This window comes from Haliotis rufescens, unplaced genomic scaffold (assembly GCF_023055435.1).
Source record: "Haliotis rufescens isolate VD_foot unplaced genomic scaffold, xgHalRufe1.0.p SCAF_1, whole genome shotgun sequence".
Lineage (NCBI taxonomy): Eukaryota > Metazoa > Mollusca > Gastropoda > Lepetellida > Haliotidae > Haliotis > Haliotis rufescens.
This window is the reverse complement of record NW_025963779.1, coordinates 77,565,689-77,592,762: the sequence shown is the minus strand read 5'-3', so window position 1 is coordinate 77,592,762 and position 27,074 is coordinate 77,565,689. Positions and strand designations below refer to the sequence as shown.

General features: G+C 39.4%; 2 protein-coding genes across 3 annotated transcripts in view; both read right to left on the bottom strand.

Annotated features, from left to right (window-relative positions):
• Positions 1 to 7,136, bottom strand: part of LOC124147870 (A disintegrin and metalloproteinase with thrombospondin motifs 18-like) — a 64,494-nt gene extending 57,358 nt beyond the window's left edge. The window contains exon 1 of the mRNA XM_046518682.2: positions 6,403 to 7,136. The gene's annotated coding sequence lies outside the window, so the exon portion shown is untranslated. The remainder of the gene's footprint in view (positions 1 to 6,402) is intronic.
• LOC124147872 (PDF receptor-like) overlaps positions 1 to 24,444 on the bottom strand; it is a 51,145-nt gene extending 26,701 nt beyond the window's left edge. The window contains exon 1 of one of the 2 annotated variants that reach the window (XM_048401352.1): positions 24,354 to 24,444. The gene's annotated coding sequence lies outside the window, so the exon portion shown is untranslated. Of the gene's footprint in view, positions 1 to 7,386; positions 7,516 to 24,353 lie in introns of those variants that run through there. The other variant, XM_046518685.2, reaches the window with a different exon arrangement.
• Between the last annotated feature and the right edge of the window lie 2,630 nt (positions 24,445 to 27,074).

Below are 27,074 nucleotides of genomic sequence, written 5' to 3'. Positions count from 1 at the left end.
AATCGATGTGTTCATCTCAGATACTGCTTAGCGTGTGGGCGTTTGAAAGGTTGAATGTAGAATTATACTTAATGCTAAAGTTAAACAAACATAAAAAAACATACCTACGATGTAACAACCGTAGTATCATGTCATTGGAATTGGATGTAAATGACATCATATTATAAGAATAATCATGATATCAATAAACCATTTAATTAATGTTCCAGTCATATCACATAACATTGCAAACTTAAGGTCCAAAACGAAACTATGATACCCGTATCAAATACATCACCATCGAATTATCATTTCTTGTTTGTTTCATTTTTAGCCACCATCAAACATGGGTGTATACTTTCTTTTACCCGGCAGTTTATAAGAGGAACAGACGTTTGAACAACTTGGCTACCCACATGCCCCTTGATGTAGATGCACCAATATGTAACGGAGTAGCCACAAGCCAACTCTTTATAGGAGCTATATGTTGTATTGATCCACTACACCATGGTGAGGTCACCTCGAGAACATGGGATGAAAGGATTGGAGTTTACAGCCGATATGTGTTAGAAAGATGGATTTTTCTTGCTTTTTGTTAAAACGAAAGCGGTTTTTTAAACTGTCTAACACATTTTATGAAATAGTTTAGACTTTGAAGTTGTTTTACAGTTATATTGTATGGCTATGATCACATTAAAGGAATATGTTTCGCAGTTTTACATGCAATCATGTCTATATGCTATTTGAAGTCTGTTATGAATATAATGAAGAGGTTGCAAACAGTGACTATATGTAGTCAGCAACACTACTGACTTGAGACAAAGAATATAGGTCTTGATCAACCTATCTGTCATATGCATCAATTATAACCATTGAATTCTTATGTGACTATCACAAAAGACTGGCATTTTGACGACTTACGTACTGACCGAAATTACAAAGGATTGTTGAATATAAGTAAACAAAGTACTCCATCCCATTCAACAGAAAATGACATTAAAATGTGAACTTAACGAACAAGAAATGAAATTGTATCTTTCAAAACGAAACTCAACTATGATGGCACATGAATGATATAAATACTTAAAACGTGACGTGGCCAAATATAATCATAAACATGGATTTATACAGTCAATATATCTTTGATGTATATAGAACCAAAATTTATACCAATATATAAGGTACCGTCATTTGTTAAAGGGTTGACACAATCGAGGCGAAGGCCTACGGCTGATTCCCAATATTACCCACGGCGTAAAACTATAAAATAGTTGCTTTATTTCTTGTCAATATTAAGTTTTCAACTTTCAATATACGTTAAGGGTATTAGCGCATACATGATGATTTAGAACAATTGTAAATTCCCATTAAGGTCATTATTTTCTAAAATGGCATGCAATTAGTTTGTAAGTCAGGTTTGTGGGGACTGAACCAAGCTATTGCTTCGTGGTCCGAGCTCCACCGTGGGGCATGACACATTTACGCTGTGTGGAAATTACTGTGTCGCCTTGAGGAACATTCGCGGCAAGGGGGGCAAGAGCAATGTCCTTGAATAAGAGTGAGTGAGTGAGTGTGATTTTACGCCGCTTTTAGCAATATTCCAGCAGTATCAAGGCGGGGGACACCAGAAATGAGCTTCACACATTGTACCCATGTCGGGAATCGAACCCGGGTCTTCGGCGTGACGAGCGAACGCTTTAACCATTAGGCTACTCGGCCGCCCCTCTTGAATCAGAGGTTCAAATAAACTAGAATTAGTGGCCCTCTTTTTACCTTCGACCCACACTGGCGACTTGACAAACAAGAAAAGAAGATATTAAAACTATAATGTTTGCAGTCATGAAATAGAGTCGTTATGTACTGACAGCGAAAATGAAGGACCCACGAGAACAACAAGGACAGGGGAGTATTGCAGTTTGCAGTCACTGTAGGTACAATATGGTTATTGAGTATTTGGTGTCATTCTTCCCAGGGACGGTTGAGTAACCTAGTGGTTAAAGCGTTCGCTCGTCACGCCGAAGATCCAGGTTCGATTGCCAACATGGCTACAATGTGTGAAGCCCATTCGTGGTGTCCCCCGCCGTGATATTGCTGGAATATTGCTAAAAGCGGCGTAAAACACTACTCACTCACTCACTCATTCTTTCCAGAGTGCCTTTATTTGGGACCAACTCCACTAAATTAACCATTGGTCGGTGCCTCAGGTCCCCTTTCTTTGTGGAACGGCAAGGTCGTGTTCTAATCTGACGATCAAGGTAGTCTCAAGACTATCTCTTCAATTGGCGACATGAGTTCGGTGTGACGTGTCAACGAGATCCCCCGGAAAGGCATAAAGGCCCGAATACCATGGTGAAACTGTTGCCTGGATTCAGTGAAGCGACTGACATCAGGTCCTAGTGTAGCTGATGCTGATGTTGTCACAGTCAAGAAGCGGTTCCTAAAAAAAACCCGAAAACGATCATCCAATGGCGTGGTGACACGCCAAGCCTGTTCTGGGACTGTCCACTGGCGTGATCATTTGTCGTAACCATTACTTGGTGATTGTTGCAACAAAGTGTCAGGCAACGGTATCATGTCTGGCTTCCAACTGCAGCATACCAATGGCCCCTTTTGTTTTGTCGATAATTCTGTTAAATGTTACTGTTTCTGGACTCCTTATGCATGACGCATCCCGTGGTCATGCAGCACGTGTATTTCCAATTTCTTCACAAGACATTTTGTGAACTTAGCAAGATTTTCAGTTGCACCCGTGTCTGTTGCATTTCTATGATTGATCGAATGACATGTATATAATTTTCATCATTTCCTTGTCGTTTACGCCCTATGGAATCTATATAGGCAAATTTTTGAGAGTGATTCTTGTCTTGCCCTGACATTTTCAATTTACATGACTTGAAAAGATTGTTTCGTTTTCGAATTCAAATTCTTGGTATAGTTTAATTTCCTCATCGGCGTACATACCAAGGCAATGGCATGTGGGTTTGCCATCTTTGAAGAGCTAGGGCCCTGTTCAGCTCTAAGGTGATCGTAACTCCCATACTTTGACATTCTCTTATGACAATTGTAGTGCTTCGATCGCTTTGTGGAACCGAGCCCAGGAACTGATCTGAAGATCTGAACTGATTCTATTGAGATTAAACTTTTGCCGCAAACCCCGAAACCTTCAAAACACCGGAACAAATATTTAACAATCATAAGAATTAAATATCGCCGAAGATAACATAAATTGGAGAAGTGCGTGTCCAAAGCTATGAGGATGTTTTCACAATTTAGTTGTAACGGTGGAAAGGCTCAGAGAAGAAACTTAGCCCCTTTGTTTGTCTTCCTAGCACACAATTTTGTTATGAATCAAGATTTAACAGACATGCGAAAAATTATTAAACTGACTTTGAAAACAAGATTTGCTAGGCAAAGACAAATCTTTGTGGACTTTCGTACTGAATGTTTGTGCAATGCAAATAGTGGATACGATGTCGGTATTGAGCACCGACGGCTTTTGGGACAACGATGTAATCGGTGTATTCATCCAACGTCTAGCCGAAGGATAATTGACAAATGTTATACAAATACTCAAGAAATCCCCGTAGCTGTATGTGCGTGTGGTGGCTCCGCGAGACAGTAGCAGTGAAGATTACCCAGACCCATTAACATAAATATGATTATGATCACCATACTATTATTTCTACCCCCTAGGGATTCCGAGAATGTGTCCCCTAGCCTATAATAAGACAAGACATAATAGATCGGATGGTCAGGCTCTGTGACTTCGTTATGTGGAGTCATCGGACCCCGACAGTGTGGATCATTTGCTAATACGACTAATCACTGGATTATCTGGTCCAGACTCGATTAATTACAGGCCGACGTAATGTAACTGGATAATAGCTGAGCGCGTCTTTTAACACAAAACAAGAACAACAAAAACAAATCATGCTTACCAGTTTCAGTAATGTTTGGTTCAATAGTATCACCATCATACTTATGAGTACTCACTGTAACATATTGATAATAGCAATCACTGTAAATATTTCTAACACAGTATTAACTGAAGCATCAACTGCAGCCGCAGTAGGATTAGTTTATGCATCAGAAATAATAGAAGTGTTTCAGTAGACGCTACCAGTAGTGGTATAGAAAGATTGATGACTTCATCTTTCCAATGTTCAAGTTTCTTTTTATAGTCGAGCAGCAACATTCCAGCGGCCACTGGCTTTGGTTTCTACGTATTTCATAACGTTTTGGGTACAATCGAGCATGCCTTTTTCACGGAGATTTCCAAGAGCATCATACGATTCTTGCCCAACAGTTGTTTGATCATGGTTACAACACTTAAAGTCTTAGTAAAGATTTCAAGAGTCTTATGGTACTAGACATGTGGAGGACATTTCCAATTTGACGCATGTCTTACAAACATAATGTCCTATGCAATCCCTTATGTAGACTTCTACAATAATTATGTTCAAGAGTTTTGAGGTAAACAATTGACTTGCCTTTGCATGTGTTTGTGACAGGTGCCACCTACAGGCCAGGTTATCCTCTACTTTTCTCAAACACCTAGTATCATCACTATCTGATAGTAATTCATGAACACGTGCTTATGCTAATGCACAAATAATTTGTATAGTATTATTGAAATGGTTTTGTCGCTTTTATTTACATGTCTTAAATGTTACCAATGATATTCAAATAGCATTTCAGCAACATCACATAGTCCATTTGTTTACTTAGAATACATTTACTGAGTCTCAAAAGTTTGAATTCATTGGCAACAGGCGATTCGCTATGCATATTTACATTGACGTCCGGTAAACACTTGATCATTTACATACAATATATATATGTGCGTCTTTTGATTGTAGATACATGTAGATTTCAATACCCCGTTCACATTCGCTTATATACATATGTGTGTATATGTCCATACGTGTGTAGAAATACATACGTGAGTATACTTGTCATGTGAACCCGTTTACTCATGTGTGTATATTTACCCCTTGAGCAATTTTGCATCATGTCTGTAGCAGGTGCAAATGTAAATGTAAATTTGCAGTGTGTATGTGTTGCAATGTGAACGTTTATGTCAACGTAAGAGGATGTTCTTATCAATATCTGTTCTTTTGCCAACACCAAACAAATTGTCAACAGTTGCCAACCTTTATGCGTATATACAGAGTTGAGAGGACGGTGTTTTCTTTTAGTATCAAGGAATCAAAACTTTGTGTACAAATTAAATCAAACACATGTTGCTTCACGCGAAACTTTTCGGTGAGGTTACTCTCTTCTCATTCAACTTTGATTGTCAAACAAGTTGTTTTGTGTTGAAAGTCGTGAACAGACTGAGGAATATGTGTGCCTTACACAATTTACATACTTTATTTACACACCTAAGATGCTTTTCATGTGAACGCATAGTAAATTTACATACACGCACATATGTATAGTTACACATGTGTAAAATTACTTACATTAGTAAATGTTGTGCATGTGAACGGGGTATAAAGTCTAGTATCTGACATCAAGCAGGATCAATACAACTGGTGACTACTGCGAAGTTCAATAATACCTCCAAGTAACAGTATAGCTCTGTATAGCTCGATATCTCTTAAATATCTGGATATATGTAAAATATATAAATACCTGTATAACTATCAATACCTTGATTATCTCCTAAATATCTGGATATTTTTGGTCCATAAAGTTCACCTGTATAGTAAAAATAAAACACTATTTCGTCCATGAACTACGCCTTGTAGTCATAGATATCGATTATGGTTTTATTATTAATTTCTCCTTTACGATTCAAAAGTAAACAATAACCCTGCTCTGTTATTTTCACTCAGTGTCACGTTCTATATTTAGTGATAAATTGATAACATGGAAAAACTCTAGACAAGGAGTTTTAACAACAGGACATCCTTGCGTTTTCGAGTTACATGTATAAGTACGTTAACAATACTAGGTTATCAAGGTACTTCAAAGCTTAAACAACTCTTATGTTCCCGTGTGTTTTCAGGTGAACAATTGACTTGCTTTTGCATGTGTTTGTGACAGGGTCCGCGGGTGGGGCAGGATACGCCCACCTTTTCGCGAACAGTGATAGTGATTCATAAACACATGCTCATGATACAATCGGAATCGTACAATCGCCTCCACTTTTGGCAGATATTTTGTTTATGAATATGGAAATGGTGTTGTGGCTTTTAATTAAAACAAACTGTATAAGAACCAGGTATCACTCGTCAAACGAGTACATGTCAAATTTCTTGATCAACAATATTCGACACAAAAAACGTAAACGTGTACATATAAAAAATACGCCATCCAATATCAACACAACTATTGTGTCGTTATGAATATCAAACCTGCAAACTATAATACAAGAGAAACTTCAATAGTATATCAAAACACATGCATATGTCTTACCTATTTGGATAAGTGTGTCTAGGTAATGCCCCTGTTAGCGTAGGGATGCACAGATTTGGTAAAACGACTTGTACACTTGCATCAAGTATCCACTGAATCAATCAGATTTGTCAGAACAGGACATTATCACGCCCAGGCCATGTTCCACGACTTCTCGAAGCCACGCGATCTGCACAAATCCGCCCTATTGCTACTACAAGCCTATTCGGCTTTAGCCTCGCTCGATAATTTGTTGTTAGAGATAGAAACTCTCGCATGTGTTGTGACAAGCAGACGAGATGTTCAACTTTTAAGATACGGAGCTGCCCCCTCTTCAGCCTTGCAGGGCGCTGAGGCACTGTACCGGCAGCAAAGTGTTAACACTAATGATATTCCATGAATTACGCCGACTGTCAAAGACTGACCCGGAACACGAGAAGACAGGGAGGAGAAAAAATGCATGTGCAACAATGTAGTAGTCAGTTTTTGTTCAGCCTTGTGCAGTGTGGAAGAAATTGTTAGACGCAGGTGAAAATCTTTCCTATTTTTCGCCAGCATCATAAATGAAGAACATATTTGAAGGTTTCTAAGTTTCAGAGAAACTAATTACTGTAATTATAGTATCCTCCCAAAGCAATTGGAACTGTTTACTTGGGTTGTGACACGTCTAACACACGTTTAACACACATCTCTTATCGCATTGCAAACGGAGTTCGCTGATAATAAGAATACAACAGCTGCAATTATCATTTTACTGATGATCTGACAATTGAGCTTGTCGTGTTATTAAGATTGTTCCCGCAACTTCACTCTCAATGACGAATATACCGGTTTTGGTACATTTGAAACTCTTATCTCAACACTTTACATACTTGGTGTATTTGTGTAGTCAGAGGGAATACACAAATCACATAAAATACCCTGGGAAGGAAAGGTCTTCCTTAGGATCACTGAGCAGAAAGACAAAGTTGACTGTCTGCAGCATGCTATTACACCCACACCTACCCATCTCTGAAATAGCACTCCATGTAACGTGGTCCTTCAAACAGACCTCAAATAACCGTGGATCGTGAGTGATAAACCTGGTCGGGCATCTGAAGTCGCCACGAGTCTACTTCAGCTGCAGTCAGCGAGACAATCCCAGTGTGTGGTATTATTCGAGGCAGATCTGATGGTTAGCTTTAGTTACAGGCCAGAGATGCTGTCAGTCAGCCAAAGACAACATATGTTAATCGTCACGCATACCTTCTGAAACAATACCTACGTTCTAGTGATTTATTATATCTTCATCAATTCCAATAGTATGTAATCAAATGTTACCACATGGGCTTATAGTGAGTGAGGATGGTTTTACGCCGCTTTTAGCAACATTCCAGCAAGGTCACGGCGGGGGAAACCAGAAATGGGCTTTACACGTTGTACCCATGTCGGGAATCGAACCCGGGTCTTCGGCGTAAGGAGAGAACGCTTTAACCACTAGGCCACCCCAACGCCCTGACATCATTTGCTTATAGCTTGGCTATTTCCTTGTTGATATGAATGCATGTACATGACCCACCAAATAAAACCCGCAAAAACATAGCATTGACTTTGGCAACCAATACTTACTTTACACTGTACATTTTGTGAGTGGCGTGTGCTAGCGTTAGGGCGGGACAATAATGCCCACTCTTTCTTCGAACACCTGGTGTCATCACTGATTGCCCATGATCCATTCATATAATTTTCAACACTATTTTGTCTTTTAGGCCATCTGTTTCTGAGACGTTGGTTTCTATGACGTTGAAGTTTTATATGTATGTAAACAATTGTAATTACGGCCTTACAAAGATTCATATTCGCACATTTGTCACAACGAAAAATACAAGACTGAAACTAAAGTGACAGATTGAAAGATCCTTTCCCACTTCCGATCGCTAACGGCTTATATGTAAAGGGGTGAATTTAATAAAGTACACCTACATTTAATATACATTGTTATAAAACACTAATTCCTAAAGGACATTATTGCCATCTCATTCGTATTGAAATCACTTCAAGAATTAATGCCACAAATCCAAAGCCTAGTACCCTCCCGAATCACAGAGGTCATCATTCAGAAAACTCGTGAACACACTCAACGACTATATGAAGGAAAAGGTTGGGCGACTTAATCCAACTGCATGGACTCATGAGGTGGGACTAGCTGCCGTCCTGTTTACTTAAGCCTACTTTGCAGGAACTACTTTGCCCCACGAGTAAACATATCCCATAGGGGTGCGAAATTTGCCCCACCTATCGAATTGGGTTGTAACCCCCCGTGGTAAATTTTAAAAACAGGTTTACATGACGAAATTTACCCGTCAGGGTACGTTTTACCCCTGGGGTAAATATGTGCATGTAAACCTGGCTTTAGTGCACTTACTCAGTACTGTTAAACCTATGGACAGTTTATTGAGTTAGTGGTGGTGTGGTAATGGAATTATTTCCAGAGACCACTATTCCTGAATATATTAGCCAACGTCTTAAGTGAATTCGCCGCTTAATCCTGAACATGACAGGCTTGGCGTGAGCAGTTTACTAAAGGCTATCCATCAATACGATTAAGTCAAAACAATGACACATTGACAGTAAAAGAGATGGTTGCAGTCAGGTTTTTGTAATCGATCGATATTATGTGAGACATACTAGCGATATGTACGGACGCCTCCGTATATGAGGTGGTGAGGTGAAATGGAGTTTAACGTCAAAGTTGCAATTATATAGCGACGTCCATGTGTGTGTGCGTGCGTGCGTGTGTTTGTGTGCTGACCAGTCCTTGTTTATCCATCCCCTTAATACCGAACGCCAGCCAGGGTAACAAACAAATACCATCATTTAACCCTTACCATGACGCTTCCAGGAATCGAACCACCGACATCAAGCTCTCCTTATAGACGCACTATCCACAAGACCACGGAGGCAGTTCTCCGTATACGATAATTACCACAATGCAATATCATAAACACAATGAAGTTGAGAAATAATACTCAACTCAAACACAAGTTTCAAATCACAACCACCTCCGCATCACTGCAAGTGCTATGGGGTGGGATGCTTTTGTTTTATTCCAACCATATTATGTCTTATTTCGTGTGACAAAGACGAATGTCGATCACTTAGACATTTGACATTTTGATTTAATCAGATGGCGGATAATGCAATATAATGTTCATTCCAAGCTTTGTCTGGACTTTGACGTAGGGGTGTATCAGATAACAGTAAAGATAGGAGTTTGTACACCTAAGCCCTTTTTTCATAAGTGTCTGTGTCATATTGATTCTTACAAAACGATGTCAGCATTGTATTCTGTAAATCTACGAGTTATCAGTCAATAAAACCATGCATTAGCCGATGTGCTTATAACGGCGTGTCAGCTTCACGTGGAAGGGGAGCCGACAACAAAACGCCAGATCAATTCCAACTCAAGTACTTTCTCTGTAAATCAACTGAGATTGCGTAACACCGAAAATAGAAAGCAAGATCAACTAACTAATCTGCAAATGAACTGAGATTGTGTGTCACCGTTATTATGAAGTCATGTCAACGCCTAGATCAACTTCATCTTCTGTAAATTAAATGAGATTGTGTGACGCCAACAATAGGAAGCCAGATCAACTAATTATCATGTAGATCAACTGAGATTGTGTGACGCCGACAATAGGAAGCCATATCAACTAATTATTATGTAGATCAACTGAGATTGTGTGACGCCAACAATAGGAAGCCAGATCAACTAATTATTATGTAGATCAACTGAGAATGTGTGACGCCAACAATAGGAAGACAGATCAACTAATTATTATGTAGATCAACTGAGATTGTGTGACGCCAACAAGAGGAAGCCAGATCAACTAAATATTATGTAGATCAACTGAGAATGTGTGACGCCGACAATAGGAAGCCGGATCAACTAATTATCATGTAGATCAACTGAGATTGTGTGACGCCGACAATAGGAAGCCAGATCAACTAATTATTATGTAGATCAACTGAGAATGTGTGACGCCGACAATAGGAAGCCGGATCAACTAATTATCATGTAGATCAACTGAGATTGTGTGACGCCAACAATAGGAAGCCAGATCAACTAAATATTATGTAGATCAACTGAGAATGTGTGACGCCGACAATAGGAAGCCGGATCAACTAATTATCATGTAGATCAACTGAGATTGTGTGACGCCGACAATAGGAAGCCAGATCAACTAATTATTATGTAGATCAACTGAGAATGTGTGACGCCGACAATAGGAAGCCGGATCAACTAATTATCATGTAGATCAACTGAGATTGTGTGACGCCGACAATAGGAAGCCAGATCAACTAATTATTATGTAGATCAACTGAGATTATGTGACGCCGGCAATAGTAAGCCAGATCAAATAATTATTACGTAGATCAACTGGGATTGTGTGACGCCGACAATAGGAAGCCAGATCAACTAATTATTAATGTGTAGATCAACTGAGATTGCGTAACACCGACAATAGGAAGCCGGATGAACTAATTATTATGTACATCAACTAGGATTGTGTGACGCCGACAATAGGAAGCCAGATCAAATAATTATTCGGTAAATCAATCAGATTGTGTGACACCGACATTCGAAATCCAGAACAACGCCTAAATCAACTACTTCTTCTGTAACTCAAATGAGATTGATTGACGCCGACAATAGAACGCCAGATCAACTGATTATCATGTAGATCAACTGCGATTGCGTAACACCGACAATAGGAAGCCAGATAAACTAATTATTATGTAGATCAACTAAGATTGTGTGACGCCGACATTAGGAAGCCAGGTCAACTAATTTTTTTTGTAAATCAACTAAGATTATAGCCTTTTGGGAAAATGCCTAAGTCTGCGCACACCTAGAATTCCAATATAATCACAGCGATCTTGAATGTCACAGGTTTTCGGTTTAGGTTTATTCCTTTCATATTATCATGCTTTTATGGCACCGGATTGGATCTTTTATGGCTGTTTATCAAATCTGTTGAACATATTTAACATCAAAGCCAGTTTTGACGGAGTTGACAGACTTTGTTATGTTTCATTTAATGTGCAAGAGTTGTTTCTGAGATGACTTGATACAAAATAATTTCTCGCCCACATGAAAACCATTACGGCTGAATAAGTATAAGTATTGGATGCCAATTATGCATCCGTCTTTTCTTCAACAAAAACAACAACACAGAAACAATCCGCGTTTGACGTTTGTGGGCTTTGTGTAACTTTACCGCTAGTGTAATACAGGATAAACATCACTTTGAGTGAATTCATAGTGTCAACTATACTGAACCGCAAAAGAAACGTCACCATTGATAGATATATGAGAAACCTTATTTATACAAACACTGTAAACATACTTTGAGACATTTTAAAAAGATGAAACGTGGCAAAACTGATCATCAAGGTTGAAATTAATGTGTCAAATTGTGTCAATTGTGTGAAACACAACACTAGTCTCTGAGAAAATGGCATCACAAGTCAGTATCTCATGTCGCCATGTACATTAATGACTGCCGTGCAACGTCGATACATGGAATGGATGAGGCGGTTGATGAAGGCCATAGGCACTTGAGCCCACACTCAGAGGAACGGCTGACGCAGTTCAGCTGCAGTTGTCGGCCTTGGTCGGACGTCATTCATCCGTCTTTGAATCTCGACCCACAGGTCCTCAATGGGATTTGAATCGGGACTGAGGGAAGGCCACTGCATGGTTCTGATGCCATTCTGCTGGAGGAAGTCTCTTGTTGCTCTCGCAGTGTGGGCACGGGCGTTATCCTGCTGAAACTCGTGGTCTTATGACTTGATCAATGTTCCGAGCTGCTGTGACGTCATTGCCTCTCCCTCGACCGATGTTCTGGAAGACCACAGGGCCGACCCTCTGTGCAAGACCAATTCCATCCCACACCATGATGCCCGGACCACCCCACGAGTCTCTCTAAACAAAACAAGCATCCGAATAATGTTCCCCACGGCGTCGCAAGACTCTCTCTGTCTCTCTCTCTCTGTCTCTGTCTCTGTCTCTCTCTCTCTCTCTCTCTCTCTCTCTCTCTCTCTCTCTCTCTCTCTCTCTCTCTGCTATCTGATGTTGAGATACAGTAAAGGCTCTTACAGATACAGTAAGAGGACTCTTCTCCACTGCTGGTGGCGCCAATGCTGGTGGTGTGTTGCCCACTGAAGACGGTCTCGGCGATGACATGGTGTCAGAATGGGTCCTCGGTGTCGCCTGTGACAGTGGAGGTGTCTGCTCGTCAATCGTCAACGCACGGTATCCGCACTAATGTGTCGCTGGTGTGTCCCCATGGTCTGTCGAGCAGTTTCCGCAGCAGTAACAATGCGACCTTGAAGATGCTGTCGCACAATCTGACGATCCTGACGTCGGGTGGTGACTCTTGGTCTTCCACTACGTGGTAAGTCATTTGTAGTGTTGGTGGTCTGGTACCGTTGCTGGAGCCTGTATATGGTCCTCACGTGGACTTGAAATGCATGGGCTACTTGCCGGTCGGTTTGTCCAGATTGCAATCGTCCAAGGGCTTGGTGTCGCTGATTTCTTGTCAATCTTGGCATGCGGTAGCAATACAATAACGAATGAATGTTATCAGATCTGGTTGGATTTTCATAGGGCAAGAAATGGGGGAATGCATGTGCATTTCAATTTGCACGGAACTCGGGTGCATCGGGTTACCATGGCCGTTGCCGTGATGCGTTTGGGCGATCGGTTTTTATTGTCATCTGGTTTGTTTTTTTATCATCAAATTTCATTTTTCCGGACAAGCTAATATTACATTTTAGAAACTTTGACAAACATTACCCAGATATTTATATGACAACTTTTCATGCAATGTTACTTGGGGTGACGTTTCTTTTGCGGTTCAGTATACATTACGTGTTTTGAACCACGGTCAAAGATCAATGCGTATTACACTTGCATTCTCAGATCCTTGGGGAGTATTTATCTTTGACTGCCTGCTAGGACAAGATGGTTTTGATTCACATAACTTTCCAATACTAATGGGTACCTGCTGCACGAAGAGAGGCAACGTTGAACGAGTCACACACTTTCCTATGGAGACACCACATGTTTATAGCCTGTGGAAGAACCTCTCAGGAGGACACATGATTCACAAATGGGGACAATTTTCGATACCTCAGCGTGCGCTAACGATATATTGGATGCCAGTAGCACATAAAAGATGCATTGGAACATAATAAATGCCTTTCACTGTCAATACTTCATGTTCTAATACATACAACGATCATGTAAAAGAACTAAAACTTCAAAATGTCAAACTCTATTAGTTTGATCGACGCAAATCCGATTTCACATTACCACGTCCGCGGGCAGCACGACGATGTTTGATGTCACTATGGTTTGTCAGTTCTCATAACAAACACACATAAAACGGTTGTTATTTATGGCACAACAGAATCAGGAAATCTTAATAATAATTCTCCGTTGGCGCTCTTTGAATTCAGTAATTAACTGCATGCTCAACGGAACTGATGGAACATGCACCTAGGTTTCTGCACATGAAGGACATTTTTTAATCATTTGATGACGCGAAATCTTTTGATGTTCGGTAATGAATGTCGCAAGCGCAGAACATACGTTAATGCAAATGACGATGATATCCTTCTACATGTTACAAATTGCATGTCATTGGGTAACTTGACAAAAATCATTGTATCTTTCAGTTTCATAAACTACAGTAATTGAGTTTAATAGTTGCATGTGTCAATAGCGAGGTGCGTGTGATTTTATGAGCTGCATGGGATTGTACACCACGACACCGAATATCGAGTGGTGTTCACGAACGTTCAGCTCGTAAAATCCAGAACACTCCGCTATCGACACGTTTAACGATTTTTTAAATAATGAGTTCACAAGTAAAATACTTATTAGCTTATTTTCGGTAACATATTTGGAAATTATAGCTTTCTTGTAACCGCCACTGGATTTTCAGAATGGTCACCCACACCGCAAAGTGAATCAGTTAAGACGTGATACGCATATGACGTCACATCAAATAGGTTGACGTCATGACAACCATACAGGCCGGCCAACCAGATTGTATGGGATTTTACATGGCGGATGATAGCCACTTAGACAGTTAGCTTCTCATGAGTAATTATTAAAAACTCTACATTGCATACCTGTTGTATTTACACGCCACAGTCACATAACGAAGGGTATGGAGTATACTTATCCTAGACGTATACTTCATACCGTTCGTGTAAATGAAATAGGTATGCGATGTAAATCTTTTTAATCCTTACTGTTGAGAGAAGCTAACTACCTGAATGTATGAAGTATACTTATCCTAAAAAGCCCCGGGAAGATTAGACAACACACAACAACAACAACAACAACAACAACAACAACAACAACCTAGGTAGCATACACTATCGCATTAACGATGGTCTTACATACTGTTCTCTTTTTTTCGATTCGCGTTTAAACCTAAATAGTAACAAAGTTGTTAGTTTCTTTCCTTTGATGTACTGACTGTGTCATATCAAACTGTTAAAAGATGGTATTTGTTGTTACCCTGCCTGCCTAGCGCTCGGCATGGATGCAACACGGACTGGTCGGCTCGGAGGCATAATATGTCTGAGTGGTGTGTATCTATTAATCTGCGTCATTGAATATAAGTGGACTATCGCTATGAAACTGGTACAACATGGTCCAAAAGAGAAGATGACACTAGTGAATGCCTTTCAGGTTTAGTCATGATCAGTGCGTGATGTTGTCATTGGGAGAATTCACAAACCGAAATAGAGATAACACAACTGAAATAAACCCATTCCTTTCAAGCCAGTTATCATCCAAAGTCTAGTTGCCATGCATGAAAGGTTTTTTCCCACTGACAAGGCCTCAAAGAACATAACCATTATATGTAACTACAACTACATTATTTGTTTGATCAGAGAACTTGGTATAAGTGACATATAAAATAATGCCGGCATATAAGGCCAAAATGTTAACTGAGGGAGAAATGTGTCAAAACCACACATCTGTGCTGTCATCTTTTGGCTTGACTCTAAATCCTGAAGAGCCGCCCATTCCTCTTATGGACTGGAATCAGCTCCATAAAGTCCCTACAAAAAGAAATATATTGCGGTGTCCAGGGTATGTGCCACCAAATCCCGTCTCAAAGATTAACCATAATCATTAATACACTCAAGCAAGGAAAAGTTCTGAGACAAGTGGAATTAATACAATGTAGATTCTCAAAAACTCAAAGGATTTGCTCGAATTTTCTACAAAATCTCAGAAAAGAACCGAGTTCGATCATGTCAAAACTTTTGATTGTTCAGCTTCGTACACCACTATCCCACACGACGAACTTCATGCCTTGATCCACTAAAAGCGGTGACCATTGATATTCTATTTTCGAAAGGTTCAGGACAATTTGTCAAAAATGGAAGCTAATCTGAAGTTTACCGTGAAAACAGTATCTGAAATCCTTGACTTTTGATAACATCAATGTGGAACTTGTGGACGAGACATTCAGGCAAGAAGGCACAAATCCCAGGGGCACCAACTGTGCTCATCTCCTTGCTGAAAAAGGGAATTTGGCCCATAGGTTTGACTTCAGTTTCAGCTATATCGAAATGAGATCATATCATATTCAACAATGGTGAAATAGCCAATGTCTTTCCATTGATTTACCCACCTGAACCAGATAAAAAGAGACCAGTGAAACTGCCCCACCTGTTTCATACTTAGATCGTTTAAGAGCTTACAAATTGATAAATATTCAGAGTGACAAGAATCTATCTACAAGACTGTATGGCAAGAGGAATGACGTTAACTTTCCCAAAGTCATCTTTACCTTTATATCGAGCAACACACCAGCAGCTCCAGCCATTGGTGTCAAGATTTCACAACGTTTGACGTCCAATCGAGCAAGCTCTTTCTACGAAAGGCCGCATGCAACTCTAGCCCAATTGTTATTTGCTCAGGGTTCCAACATTCAAAGCCTCAGTAAATCTTTCAAAACGTTGTAAAGCAGATATGTAGGAGACATTTCCAAATGTGATGCATCGGCGACTGAAATTATATCCGATGCAATTCTCTATTCTCGATTATAATTTTATTATTAATTACTCCTTTACGATTCAAATGTAAACATTAACCCTGCTCTGTTATTTTTACTCAGTGTCACGTTCTATATTTAGTGATAAATTGATAACATGGTAAAACGCTACACAAGGAGTTTTGACTACAGGACATCCTTGCATTTTCGAGTTACATGTACATTGTATATGTACGTTAACAATTGGTTATCAAGGTATTTCAAAGCTTAAACAGTTCTTATGTTCCGTGTTTTTTCAGGTGAACAATCGACTTGCCTTAGCATGTTTGTGGCGGGCACCAACGTTGGGGCGAACATATATTATTATCACTGATTTTTGCTATCACCACTGTTTTTCTGTATTTAATAATGACCACTGCCATCATATTATTTATTGCCATTGAATATTGTACCACCACTCTATTGCGTACTGCCATTGTAATTGCTGTGGAGTAATTCTTATTGATTTGTAAACTTAAAGGAAAATATCGTAATACATTTCTTGATTGTATACCACTTGTTGGTGGTTTGTTTGTTTCACACTAAGTTCTTTTACGTACAAATGTCAGGGTTAACATATTGTTTCAATTTGGGAATTGACACGTAACATTATCATACAGTCATTATCGTACAATGGACTCTTACAATGAAAACTTATGTTATTATTATGATGGTTTTGTCGTTTTTATTGTACAAGCAGCCACACACACAGGTGCTTGCACGTCGCTGTGCAATAATCCTAATTTCACCTCATCCCCTTCCTTTGTCATTTCGAAATTTATATTTTGGCATCTACGACGAAATCATGGAAATGTGTACGCTATATACATGTCGTGAAAGATTTCGAGCAGATGAAGAGGTCGTAAGTATTTCAAACAAGGCACACACATGTAAACACGGTTAAGTCTCGCCATAATTTGTTGCGTTTTTTCATCAATATCAACAAAGACTGCCGGTTTTACACCTTAGCTGTTGTGGATAGACTAACCCCTATGAAATATGTTAACATACTGACGACTGAACGCATTTGTTGACAAACTGTCTGTCTTACGTATACATGAATCCAGTGGAAAATATGTCTTCTAGCATTACATCTTTAGCAGCTAGCCACTCTTGTTCAAACGCTAACTTCAGTCTTATATACGTTGATGTATATGTTATACGCTTGACAGTAAATACTGTGCTTAAGTGGCAGTGAATATGTAGGATATTGCTCGGTACAAGTCAACCATCAACTGCCTGACACGGACTAGACACCCCTCTCTCTCTTAATCTTTTCTTGAATAATTTGGGCCCAGACGGTAGGAGGCGACCTATACGCTCATCGACAACACGAGTTAATTACATGTAGTTGCTCTGTGAATGTTATTTCTTGTACAGGGAGTGAAGATGCTCCAGTTTTATCTGCTTGCACTGTAAATGTCGTCATGTATCAGTTTCTTGTGGCGCACCTCGATGCCGGATGTATAATGCTTTTCTTGAAGAAGATGCTTTTAGTACCTTAAATATTGTAGTGTTGTTGGTGTTGAGTTTTCAAGAGCGCTATAATTTCAAGGTTTATCATCTTCGTTTTAATTTAATCGAGGATAGGTATCACCTTCCAGTCGCTTGGAGTTGGCGTGGCAACACATATACTGGTAATTGCACCCTGCCCTTGACTTTATTCCACAAACACGTAATAACATGTTTGTTTCAGGTGATTTCTTGCTCTTAAGATGAACTGCAAACACACAAAAATCGCCAAAGCCAGGAGCTAGACAAACGGAAATATGACGAGAGCGGTTTCATATGATTTGATATGATGTTTTATCTATTTAAATGGATGACGCTATTTTCTTCAAGAAACAAGTGGACACAGATAAAATACAATACAATCGGCCTCAGGCCCAAATGAACTGCCGGGAAAATGAACGTATACACGGTACCCATGTTTGATAGTGGCTACAATGAAACAAACAAGAAATGGTTATTCGATGGCGATGTATTTTATATGGGTACCATAGTTGTGATTTGGACCTTAAGTTTGCTGTGTTTCGTGATATGACGGGAACATTAATGAAATGTTTTATTCATATGATTATTAATATAATAATATGTCGATCTCGATATTTTGATATGTCACTCACATCAAATACCAAGGACATGATTGTAGTTATGTTTTATGTTTGTTTAACTTTAGCATTAAGTATACAACATTCAACCTTTCAAACTTCCACACGGTAATTATAAAGCAGTATCTGTGATGAACACATCGATAAGAATCAGAATAGTAAAACAAATGGTATAGACAGGAATGACCAGTCACTCGTGATATAGGTAATATGTACATTATCAAATCGGAAAACATTTAATTTGTCATGATATTTGCTAAAATGTTATCTTGGTTTGTCAGCAACTTCCTAAGATTGTTTTACAAAATGGTAGACTTCTAAAAACTACGTGTTTTGTACCTTAAGTTCGCAGTGATTCGGCGACTGTTTTCAGTCCGGTAACTTTTCAGAACATTTGTAATATTTTGGTCGAATCCAAGTTTTCAATTGTATATTTTCTTTTGCCCTTCTGCTAACACAGAATGCAGGTTGACACTGTTAAATACATAGCACACATCATTGGTTACAGTTTCTGGTTTTCAGAGCTATGAAGAACATGATGAAACGTCGCAGCTCGTTTGCTTGAACTGTTGACATAAGCAGGAACATTGATCGACGGATTAATTGATAAGATATTTACTGGGTATGTGTACCTTTCTGACATGTAATTAGCGAGGGAGAGAGTGAGCTGTCTAATATTCGCTTTGCTATAAGTGGAGTAGCTTTTTTTACTCTTCGGTAACTTTTAAAACATCTTTGTATGCCTTTGATGAAAACTTTGGATCGGAACAAAACACGAAAACACTTAAAATGCAGACGTGTCCTTAATTATCTACCGAAAACCGAAGAGCGCAGGAGTGCCGTTTGAATTATAGACGGGGAACTTCACCCTGACATGCATAGCCCCACCTGTTTCCTTCAGTTTGCCCAACCAATCAAATAAGGTTTTTCTTTCTAGACAGCCAATAAAATCATGGCATGTTTGACTGGTTCACATTCCTTGCTGCGCAATTATCTAACACGTGCAACTATTTGATAATTTGATTTTATGGTCTGCCAGGAGCCGCTTAGTACAAGGTTCTTCCTTGTCAGACTGTGTGATGGCTGCACACGTTGACTGGGACAGATAAGTATTGTCTTAATTAACGTCACATGCGTAATACATTCAAAGCATATGGGAACACTGTAACATTGCGTAACATCTTTTAAAACAGTCATAAAATCCATACAAATAGCAGAAGCTTAACACATAACGTGTTTTTGTTACATGTTATATAATAACGCTACATGTCTATAATGTGTTTTAGCTATTGAAAGTACATGTATTAGGTGATCTTAGATCCATTTCAAAGCCTACCAACATATCATCACATACATTAAAGTCTACATCTAGGTGGTGTCATGGGATATTGCCAACTACAGTTTTGTATTTAAACCCAGTACTGACACCTAACAAGCTACATTGAAGGATTTCTAGGCAAACGTGGGGAAGGGCAGCTACTAAATTCTTAGTCCTTCAGGCATGCAAGAATCCTTTAATCGCGGTTCTTTTCGATTGAGCCTTGATAATGATTACTGGTTTATAAAATGGTAAACGTCTAAAACCGTCCTCCCAGAGTGGATTGACGCACCAGAATTAAAAAACCCAGTTAACACAGCATAAGTACTCTCTCCCATTCACCAAAAACGCATTAACCATTAAACCCTCAAGCATATATATAGTGAACATACGGATAAAACATGTACATGTACACGATTCCTTACGAGTATTTGTCTTAATATGGAATATCAACTGAGGTTATGTTAATCTGTATTTTCCGAGCCTTTAGCGATTGGTCAGTTTTTTTTATCATGACCACCTTAAATCTTTCCCCTTTGAAAAATCCAGTACTAGCCGTGTGAAGCAACACAAATGACAATTTAATTCCTTTTAGAATAATTAATTCGCCGAGCCATAAGTTCCTGAACTATTTCATAAACAACAATTGAATAAAGAGTTGGAGCACATTTGAAACTGCAATAATAATTACAATGATAACGATTTATTCTGAGATATTTGATTATAATAGTGACATTATTTCACCTCAGTTTTTCGAACCAAGCAGCGCTCTTAAGATAGCACATTTACGTCGGCGTCACTGTCACTTTCGATGGAAATTCGGTTTAGTTTGACTGGAACTGAACTTGAAGGTATAACAAGATTATCGTAATATTTTCGCCAATTATATTACGAGCAGTCATAGGACTGACGCCACCAGAAACGTGAATAGTATTTGAGATTGCTGAATTTCAGTTGACAATTGAACATTACGCATTTGGCCGCTGTACGTCACGGAAATGTCAGGAACAAATGAAATTGGGAAGTTACTATGATGGATGGAATGTTATTTTGGTTTTTTGATTGTGCTGATTTTGATTTATGTGACAGTGTTCACAGAAATCTTGTATTCTTGTAACGAGTTATTTCCTTGCTTTGATTTGTTGCAGCATAGTTCAACTTTCAGACAGTGTGTTTATGTGCAGAATGATTTGTTAGTTTTTTGGTCATTTGGAATCTGGCTGCTTCACACATGTTTTTCAAGAGAGTAGAACGTTTGATTCCCCCAATAAGATTACCGATAAACCATTTGGGACAAGACAACTGATAATAGTCCCTTTAATATACAAGTGTTTCTAAAATTTAATCTAAAACGTCAACGCCAAAGAATATTCAGTTTCGAATATCTGACATTACAAATTCCTTAGGGTATCAATGCAAAATAGTGATGAACAATATATATGAATGGATCAAATTGATGACATCAGGTATTCGCGAAATGGGTAAGCATGTTCTTCTCTACGGTAGCCCTCGTCACTCACAGGTTACGTTAAAAATGCAAGTAAGTGCAAGTAAGAAAAGAGGCGTGACAACTCCGTGGAAAGGTCATAGCATCGTATAACATAGAATATTATATCGACAAGCGATGTGTCATATCAAGAAAAGACCCCTGATTGTCTTCCATTTCTGGAATGACTGAACCAGGCCTTTTACGGTGAATAAAAGCCACAAAACAATTTCAATAATCATAAGCATGTGTTTAGGATACACTATGAAATAGTGATGACACCAGGTGTTAGCTGAAGGTGAGCACATCTTGATTGAAAAGCTGTATATTGCTTGACATGAAGGGGAAATCAAAAGTATCCCTCTTGTCGTAGGTTTCCATCATGATGCATTATGCACAATATACAGATAAAACACTGAATGTACTTTAGTTTCTTGGTTTCCAACTCTGGTGGATAGATGACGTCAAGGTACTCGTTTATCTTGGCATTGTCAATGAAATGATTTCATCTATCATATATCTGAAACTGAGGTTGAACATTGTGCCATTGTGAACAGGTGTCCTCTCTTTAACTAAAGAAGTTAAAACGTCAAATAGATCAGCTGGGAGAGGGTCACAGTTAGTACTCATGGGGATAGCTGATACTGCTCTAAATGTTCTGTCACCAAATTTGACAACGATATATGTAAATCAGAGACTTCATCAACCTACATGATTCTGAGGAGAGTTACATTCAGTCTCCACAAAGTGACAAAAAACGTTAAATATTGTAATAAACTGAAACTCCAGAACCCATTTCTTTGAAACAAATACCATACAGTAAACTACGGTTAAAACGAACTCAAAGGGACAACTAATTTTAGCTCGTAATAACCGTAGTTCGTTATAAGCAGATATACAACATATATACAGCAAATGGCCTGGACTAAAACATAAGTTCGTTATATCCGTCAGTTCGTTAAAGGCGTGTTCGTTATAAACGAAGTTTACTGTATTCATTAGGGAATATAAAGTTCAAGTAAATCTTTCGATTTGTTAAAGATCCATATGTGACTCCACCTGTCTCTATATTCTCCACCAGTATTCAATGTTGTATTCCACCTGTAATGCTACAGTGATCCATTCTCAGATGGAGGAAGTCTCTCTAGCATTCGTCTACAGCAAAAACTCCTTGCAACGTGGTGATGCGTTGCTCCTTGATGTATCATACCAACAGCTTGTTCTTTCTGTTGTCCAACGGTTTGGGTGTGACTGAACAGTAAATCGTTCCTTTTATACCCATATCTTTGTAGGTTGGCATGCTGTAAGGGCCGGTAAAGATTCACTTTAAACTCAAGTTCCATTGACCTGGGTACTGTACACGTTCAGTACTCAGCAAATTGTTTTGGTTGTGTTTGGGCGATTGATTCTCAACCATTTTGTAACACTATTCGGGGACCCAAAGTGTCCTATGATTCAGGATCAGATTTACCCTCTGATGTTTCCCGGTTTGTCAATAAACCGTGTGGCAACATTCGACTGGTCGTGGGTAAAAGAACGATGAGGGTAAATCATTAACACATGGTTAATATATAGTCGGATTCGTAGATTGGATGAGGAAATTAAGATAGTATGATTATGAAAAGGGTTGTCACTTTTATTTAAACGAAATAGTAAACTTCCAAGACATGCCCCACTTCTGGTTTTCCTCCCACATCAAGCTGGTGTGCCGTGATATAACTGTTCAAAGTAACGTTACAACACACACTCAGTCAGTGACACATGTTAAGGTGCACAGGTGCGGTGCGGTGCGGTGCGGTGCGGTGCGGTGCGGTGCGGTCTCGTGTCTCCCGCCATGATATAGCTGGAATTTTGCTAAAAGCGGCGTAAACAATACTCACTCACTCACATATCGGTTCATGGATATTTAGCATTTTATAAATATTTATGAACATTATGAATGGAACCATAATGATAAAAATGTCAATAACATATGGCATATTTGAGTATTTACTCACTATTCAACGTGCGGGGACGTATGACCTGTAGTGACCTGTTGTGTCACGAACGTTGGCGTAAAATGGCAAGGTTGGAACCAAGACTTAGATATAGGCTTGGTTCTCAATAGGAAAATAGTATCTATTTGCTGTCTCTAAATGGCCGTGTCTTAGTGACCGTATCTCCGTGGCCCTGCCTCAGTAGTCGTATTTCAATGACATACAACGAAGTAATGAAAACAACTGTGTCAACATTATTTATCATCTACCACGACTTCGGAGACTATCCGCTTCTGATTGTTCAGTTTGAGATATTAAATAATCCAGAACGCTTTTCACATGTGTAAACAAACACTAAGGTGTATTGTGTGTGTTTGTGATATTGTGGGAGGTCCTGTAATGCCCTCGCTTGTCTTCACAACACTCGTGTACTTGGGATATCAACAATTAGGTCGCGATGATTTAATGAGTACCGAGAAACCACTGTTTATCCAGATAAAAAGTTTGAAATCAGAAATTTCAGGATTTAGTATTATGTTTGTAAGTACAAAAATATCTGCGACGTTTCTCTCAACTCAAATCCATAATAACATATACTTTGTGGAGTTTCTTTTCATCGATGTCATTCGGGTAGGGTTTTTCTTTTAAACCATATTTCAAAACATTTAACGGTCATTACACTCAACAGGAAATTCATATTCGTTTGTTACTCTGTTTCTTATTAATACTTATACTGGCTCCAAGTGTACCAATAACACATATGTGTCGGCGAACGCTTCAACAACGCGGCTTCCCTGACATCATAGAGAACTATTGAAACTGGTAATTATAATTTCAAATAATAATTAAACAATCTACATGAGAGGTCATATAAAACCACAAGTGTAATTACAATAAATAAATCAACATCGAAGTCTTGAAAATAAAATTGCGTACCAACCTGAAATTGTTTGAAAATAGACCCCTTACCTGCGTACAGTAATTCTTTGTGGCGTAGTGATAATAGAATCAGACTGACATAATCTTATGCGATGTTTAAATCCGCCCTATTGCTACTTCATGATCAATCTGCTCGCGCCGGCGCTCGATAACTTGTTGTTGAAGCGCGTTTGTGTTGTGACAAGCAGACGCGATGTTCCACTCATGGGGACTTCTTCAGTGCTGCTGGCGTCGCGGTACTGCCCATCAACCAAAGCGTTAATTACAAGGATTCCTGAAGAATGATGCCGACTGTCAAAAGTTCATCCTGAAAAATGTAGACAACGTGTACAGAACTAGAATTTCACATTGAAAACATTCCGGGAATCAGGAATCGGAAAAAATCCCGTGAAATGTTAAAGAAATTGATAGCAGCAGTTGAAATTCTAATTTTCCGTCAGGCTCGTAAATCAAGAAGGTTTCAGAGTTTTAAGAACGTTCTATAACTACAGCTGATACTTTAAGATCCATCCAATACGTGTGATTTGTGTACTGCGGTAGTGCACGAATACCAGATTCGCCCTGATAATAACCATTGGACTGTCATCAGTATACAGTTCCCACGAGTTTAATCAAAACGTAAAACATCTAAAACCTGCTCCTCTTTAGGCTTGCAACCCACATTAAGCTTTCACCCCGTGATATAACCGAGATGTAATGTATCGCGTTAAACCCAACTCACTCACTCACTGACTGTCACACTCGTCCTGCTGGTACTGTTGGTAACGGCCACATGAGACAAAGATGAACTGACAACATCCATCAAACAAAAACACCAAAACGTTAGCTTGGTCTTTTACAGTTTATCCAATTATAGTTCATGCTTTGTTGGTTTATTTGTTTGACTAACGCCACACACAGCAATATTCAAGCTATATGACGGCGATATGTAAAAAATCGAGTCTCGACCATATCAATCCAGTGATTGATATCATGAACATCGATCTACGCAGTTGGGAAACGATGACATGTATCAACCAAGTCAGCGAGATTAACTTCCCGTCAGTCACCTCTTACGATATTTCATGTAGTGAGTTGAGTGAGTGAGTGAGTTTGGTTTTATGCCGCTTTAAGCAATATTCCAGCAATATCACGGCGGGGGACACCAGAAATGGGCTTCACACATTGTACCCATGTCGGGAATCGAACCCGGGTCTTCGGCGTGACGAGCGCTGCAAGAAGAAAGGGGCCGACTCCATCAAATAGCCATTGGGAGACACACACATACATGTATAATAAAGGGGAAACTCGTTGTTTATTGACTTCACGCATTATAATGTCCTAGTCTACACCAATATATATATATATATATCAGGGTCACAATATTCCAGCTATATCACGACAGCCTCCAAATAATCGAGTCTGACCAGACAAACCAGTGATTTATATCATGAGCATCGTCATCGCTGTTGAATGGGGGCGGAGTGCGGTACTATATACAACATGCTGGAAAAATGCAAGTAATTTTTGAAGTAACCCGCATTCAGAAGTCCGTTCTTGTTGTTTTTGACAATCTAACCAAATGATTTAGTTATGTTTCATACATTTACATGTTAAGTAAAGTGAAGATTCCGGGGTAGAATAGGTCTTCAGCAACTAATGCTTGCCGTAAAAGGTGACTATGCTTGTCGTAAAAGGCGACTAACGGGATCGAGTTGTCAGGCTTGCTGACTTGGTTGATGCATGTCATCGATCCCAATTGCGTGGATCGATGCTCATGATATTAATCACTGGGTTGTCTGGTCCTGACTCGATTATTTAGACCGCCGTCATATAGCTGGAATATTGCTGAGTGCGGCGTTAAACAACAAACCAACCAACCAACCAACATGTTAAGTATGCATCTGGACCTGTAAGTAGATCGTTAGACTGGTGTTGTCTGTTGTCTGCAGCATGCTATTATACCCACACCTACCCATCAGTGATGTAGCACTCCATGTAACGTGGTCCTTCAAACAGACCTCAAATAACCCTGGACCGTGAGTGATAAACCTGGTCGGGCATCTGAAGTCGCCACGAGTCTACTTCAGCTGCAGTCAGCGAGACAATCCCACTGTGTGAAATTATCCGAGGCAGATCTGCTGGTTAGCTTCAGTTACAAGCCAGAGATGCTGTCAGTCATCCGAGAACCGAACTACCGCTAACAACATATCATTAGTCGTCACGCTCACATTCCGACGTGATTGTGATTGTTCTGTAAACCTTAATCGGTACATACAATTCCACGAAATCACCTTATTATTAACGATATATCACTTTATGTAAGAACACTATCTTATTGCCGGTCTTATAGCAGAATCGTTTTGTGTCTTTTTGATCAAGTTACAAATAAATCAATACTTTATCGGTAGTTCTCTGGTATGTTAATGGGGCTACCAAGCCGTTTTTAGGTTTAACGTTGCGTTCAAGATTATTGCACTAAGATAGCGACGTGTGTGTGTGTGTGTGTGTGTGTGCGTGTGCGTGCGTGCGTGCGTGCGTGCGTGCGTGCGTGCGTGCGTGCGTGTGTCCACCAGACAACAGAGGCGGTGGTTCATAATGCTAAAGGGGAACTATTCCAGTACATGACCATCGAATGATTAGTCATGATGCGAGCCCATTTGGTCCAATCAAAATCGCACTTTTTATAGTTACGGAAAACTTTTCATATGATTTACACCTAATCTTTGTTATTTCTTTCCCTTGAAAGTTTTGGAACTCTTGCATGGTAGA